Source organism: Lactuca sativa, chromosome 9, assembly GCF_002870075.4.
Source record: "Lactuca sativa cultivar Salinas chromosome 9, Lsat_Salinas_v11, whole genome shotgun sequence".
Taxonomy (NCBI): Eukaryota; Viridiplantae; Streptophyta; class Magnoliopsida; order Asterales; family Asteraceae; genus Lactuca; species Lactuca sativa.
Genome location: NC_056631.2, coordinates 9,691,138 through 9,696,866, shown reverse-complemented (window position 1 = coordinate 9,696,866; position 5,729 = coordinate 9,691,138). Strand labels below are relative to the sequence as shown.

Here is a 5,729-nt window from a genome sequence, read left to right as displayed (position 1 = left end):
TAAGAAGCAGAAATTAAAATGAAACTCTAAAAGTCCATGGGCCAAATAAAAACCCAAAAATTAAGGAAAACAACAAAATTGTTCATAACTCCATTTAGAAAGCGATTTATGGACTCAAAAATGGGTAAGTCCCCTTTGGGGACTTATTTAGACGTGCTCCTTTCTCCAAGCTTCGATTTGACTGGTCGTAGGCCCGAAACGGAGATTCGTAGCCAAAGTTATGGCCATTTCCGTGAAGCCCCTTTAGTCACACGATCCTCCACACTAGGCCCACATCACAAACATACAAACAGATTAATCAAATCAATTTGGTCAATTACGCCTTTGAGAACGCGTGATTCAGTGAAAAGGACGTAAAACACGAATTCAAGCCGATAATATGAAATTTGAGAATAATCTTGATGCCGATTATCACCAAATCGAATGACAAATCAAATAATATGAATTTATTTGTGAATCGAAAAATGATTTTGAAAGCCATGTGATCGATAAAGCAAATATCGGGAATCAATTTTATAGAAGAACGGTAAAAATTTGATGTTGAATTTTACATAAGCTCTGTATCTTGAAGTCATGAAATCGAGAATTGGTTTGACTTAAGAATGACGATCATCTGATGTGAACGGTTTGATTTTGGGTCAAAAGAAACATGAATAATAATGAGATTATGATTTGGATTGGGCTCAATATACGAAAAGAACATGGGCTTGATTTTTGAACATATCACATCAAATGATTTTGAATTTTGATTAGGCTTGAAAATTGAATGGGATCAACAAAACATAAATGGATCAACAACCATTGGAATTGAAAGCAAGTATATCCAATGGAATCAAAATAATAAAAAAACCATTTCAAAAACATGATTGCAAGATATTTTGATAGATTTTGAATTACAAAAGATAATTGGATCTTCAAATATTGAATTCAAAGCAAGAAGATCCAATGGAGAGACTCACTAAAAATTCGAATCTTCAAGTCGATTACACACCAAAAATTATTATCATCAATAATCGTTGATCTTGAAAAAGCAGTTAAACTTTCAAGATTAAGCTTTGATACCACATGTAGTATCTCAATGAATATGACAAATGCGGAATTGAAGAATCGATGCATAATCGATAAGAATCGGTTTAAAGTTTAAGCACAATTTTATATAGATATTGGAGAAAGTATAAAAAAAAAATAGAAGCATGTGCTCTCTCTCTCTCTCTCTCTCTAATCTAGAAATCTATATATAATGAGAGCTCTCTCAACCTATATAATGATACTAAGACTTGTATTTATAAACTAGCTCAACCCAAAAACCCATATCAAAAGGAGAAAGTCTAAGACACCATCAAATGAAGAGCTTTGCATCATAACATCCTTATTGATAAAAATATGTTCGTATCTGTGAAAATAACTTTATGTAGGTGAAAGAGGTGCAACTTAAGGTTTATTGTTTTGTTTGTAGGGCATTTCTCGACCGGATACCTTTAGTTGCAACCCTTAAACATTATGGGATAAACATAATATTTGATGAATGTAAGAGACTAAGAGATGTGGGGCCAATGAGGAAAATACAAAGCATATAATGTGTGAATGCTCCATTGCGAAACCACATGAGAGTGGACTCTTTAATGGTGTGGCATAAAGATGAATCAGAATTTCAAGACAAAAGATATATTTAAATGGGGCTCCAAAAAAAAAAGAAATTTTACTAGGCATGCTATACGACGCGTTTTGGGGTTTATAAAAGGCGTGGAACGAATTGAATTTGAATAATGTGAAGACTTCTTCTACCAAAGTGTTAAGTGTATGATGATCTCGTTAAATATATGGTGTTCTTTTGGTTTAAAGTTTAAACATAAAACGAATACTGAGTTTTCATTTGGACTGATTGGGCTATTAACCATATTCTTGGGTTGTAATTATATATGTTATCTTCTGTTGGTTTTATTGTTGTAAGTTTCACTTTGTACCATTTTCCTCACCTACGCTTCTAACATATTTCCCGGTTCGAAAAAACGAGAGTATAATTAACAACCTCCTAACCTTACTGTTCGCATTCTCCTTCTCACCATTTAATTATTATTTTTTTGTTCTTACATTTTATTAGTACATAATTTTTCAATATTTTTACAATTTTGGTCCAAACACATTTTTTTTCTCACTATTTTCCCAACTTTCGTTTTCTTTTGCAAACTTAGTCTAATCATTTTTTTAAAAATAAAATTTGCTTTTTTATTTTTCTTTTGCAAATTTTGTCTAAACATTTTTCATAAAATTTGTTTTATTTATAGATCATTCACATAAACGATTTTTCAGGAGTTTAAACAAAATAAAAATAAAAAACTCTTTCCATTTAGAAAAAAGCTACTGTGGAAGGTTTTTCAAACTCAAACTTTTTTAAAGAGTTTGTTAATTTATATATATACTAATTTTGAAGTACATGTTGAACAGTTCTGATTTCTGATTGGTTGCTGAAATTTTTTTTTCCTTTTTTTTTCTTCAGTTGTTGTCTTATGTGGTTATTAAATTTGATAGTGGATTACAAATGTCTTTGTTTCTTAAACTGTCACCGCTTCTGCATCTCTGTGTAGGTGATAGTGGATTACACATGGCTTAATTTGTTAAACTTGGCTTAATTTGTTAAACTCCTTTCTACGTGTTTCTTTTCGTTGTCGTTCGTTTTTGCCACTTCCACTTTTCCCACCGCTTACCTTCTGTGTCGCTCTTTTCTTTTATTCTTCTCAGGAGGATCGTCGGCTTTCTTTGCAGGTTTGTCCTCACGCATCTTCCTCCGTTTCTGTTTATTGGTGTTGTTTCTTTGCAAAATTTTACTTTCCATTGTATATGTTTATGTTTCAAATTGTAAAATGCCAAAGCGGAACTCTGTTTATCATACCCACTGTACGGTGTATACGTGTTTTCCTCCATGGCTTCTGCTTCGTTTGTGTCATGCTCTCTTCAATACTATGGTGTCCTCCACCATTTCGTTCCCCGATTAAATTACTCCACCACACCACCACCGACTCCAACACCGTTAACTACCCACCGATTGCCTCATATCCACTGCCATAGATTTCTCAAGCGGCTTCTCCCTTTTTTCTTCCTTTTACTTGCGCTTCCGTCGCATTTCGGAGTAGCCACCGGGGTTACCATCGATCCATCGCCTCCATCTACTACAACTTCCACTTCGTAAAATAACCGTCGGATGAGTTGGTGCTGTTCTAATCATCTCCATCGATACTGATAGGTAATCGACAGGTAATGAATTTCCTTTCTTAGGTTATCATCTTTTTGATCGATCAAATAACTTCTTCAATTCGATTCTTACACAGAGAATCTCTAGCTGTTTCTTCGTTTTTCTTCATTAATTGCTAAAAAAAACCTCAAATTTGGGGTGGATAGGATGGGCGGTGGAAGCGGTGATGGTGTGGTGACCGATGGTATTGAATCAACCAAGGCTGGAGGTGTAAGTTCCCATAATTGAACTCTTATTTGTTCTGTTTTTTCTCATTATCGATTGTGATAAACCCATCAGAGAAGACAAATGTACTGTTGTGAGGTTGGAATATGCGTAGCAAATTAGGAACATAATTTAGGGATTTGTGTTGTTTTGATATTATCACGATTTGAAGACGTATCTTGGAAACAATGGAAATTTCGTAGTTATGCTTAGATGCTATTTATCTATTATTGATGAACATTGTTTTATTTGGAGAACATGTTCAAATATGTTTACTTCTTGTGCAAGTGTCTTACATGCTCTGACTTAGGATTTTCACAGATTCAGTTCAACTTTGTTGTGAGTGAGTGGATGTTTGTTTGGTTTAGCTTGATCGCTGTCTAATTTTGAAATCTATGTTAAATATACACATGGAGGTGCATCAGAAGCAGATATTAGAGTCCTTCCTAAATACAGATATGTACATAATGAAGATCCACTTGATGTTGGGGGTAGAATGGTCCCTTTTGAAACAAATGATCCGGATTTCTCCTGTGAACATGTTCTTCGATTCTAAGATGCGGTAAGTTTATTCCCAACTATAGACCTAATTGTTTGGATGTTTTTTGTAAGCCTGTTTGGTTCCCGAATTCTGATAGAATCTAACAGCATTAGAATTTGAGATTCCATTCTCTATGTTGTTTGGCTGCCAAATGTTTTTAGGTGAGAAGTCGAGCCATGACTTTGGAGAGTTATATAAGATCAAGTAAAGATATACTGAAACATGCTTCAAAGCTTCTTAAGGCTGAACTTCCTCTATCACTTAGATTAATTGGTAATGTTTATTGGGTGAAAATTAAATAATAATATTTATTAACAATAATCTAAATTCAGAAATAAAATGCTTTTGATTTTGTGTGGTGTCTGACAAGGAAGTTGATGGAAGCATGGCAAATGCCAACCATGTGAATGTTGATGATGATAGTCAATCTGATTCAGAACCAGTGGTTGAGTGGTTGTATACTGCCCCAATTTAGAAATCAGTAATTCCTAAATTCTAATTTGATACTGTGGAAATTCTTGATGTACATGCTAATGGCAGTGTATCTGTTGCTTTATTGGTCAAATTCAAAGGGTTTGTAAGTGTTTTTAAGAAAACAGCTTCCGGAGGATTAAATGACCGAAAAATCCTTGGAAATGAAGCTTTAAGATTCTCTCATCGAATCCCATCAAAAAAACTGACTGGAGCAGAAAGAGTTGGTGTACCACTTGGATCTTTTGAGCTTAATACAGCTTCTTTACCAGATGATCTTCAAGACTATGATTATTCTGTCAATCCTGCAGTGCTTAAAAGGTATATTTCTCCACTGCATTGTGTTTTGTAGCATTCTACTTTCATTTTGTTTTTAGTCATTATGAAGTTTGGGTTCTTTGCAATGCCCTTTGTGGTGAATATTTATGATTTTGGGGATTGTCTATGTTCAAAATAATAATGCTAAAGATTACCTAATCATCTTTAGAATATGTTTACTTCACAAGCTAAAATTGCGAATAAATAATGTATATGTCTCTGTTTATTTGCAACAGATGGTTTCATCAGTTTCCAAAAATGCAGTAAGATGAAGTTATAAGCATACCTGCACATGGTAATAACGTCTGAAATGGAATAAAATTTTCTTTTAGGAAGTTTTATGAAGTTATTCTTAAATTGTTTTGTTAGAATTTTTAAACACATTGATAACTTTTACATGTTACAAAATTAGCATTGGGAAGAATTTAAGCTTTAAAGACATTTGTGCCATCCATTTTAGATATTTTAGTTATAGATTTTAAGCAAAATACATACAAGAATCCATTTATTGTTCTTCAGATCAAATACGAGATGAGGCCACATGTGTCATTTGCCTTGTAAGAATTCAATTTTTACATTAATATATATATATATATATATATATATATATATATATATATATATATATATATATATATATATATATATATATATATATATAGTTGATTTGGTTTAAAATTTTTAGGAAGAGTATGCGAATATGGATGATATTGGGATGTTACAAGCTTGTGGCCATGGTTTTCATGTTGACTGTATCAAGAAATGGTTGTCTATAAGAAGAACTTGTGTCCCATTTGCGAAGGGGAACCTGTGAAGTAGAAATGAAAATAAACTTATTGTAAGATATTGTTTTGAAAATATTCCCGTTTTGTCCATCTTCTTTGGCATTCCATCCCCGTAAAGCGGGGTTCTTTCCTAGTTAAAACGTATTTTATATGAGCGTTT

General features: G+C 33.1%; 1 long non-coding RNA gene across 4 annotated transcripts; it reads left to right on the top strand.

The window, feature by feature from the left end:
- The first annotated feature begins 2,498 nt into the window (after positions 1 to 2,498).
- LOC111921685 (uncharacterized) lies at positions 2,499 to 5,341 on the top strand. Of its 4 annotated transcripts, none has more exons than XR_006187481.2 (4): positions 2,499 to 3,252; positions 3,327 to 3,460; positions 3,880 to 4,787; positions 5,021 to 5,341. It is a non-coding gene; the product is annotated as an uncharacterized LOC111921685 (long non-coding RNA). The 4 variants fall into 4 exon arrangements; XR_006187479.2 differs by having other exon boundaries at positions 3,327 to 4,016; positions 4,157 to 4,787; XR_006187480.2 differs by having other exon boundaries at positions 3,397 to 4,787.
- Positions 5,342 to 5,729: the final 388 nt, after the last annotated feature.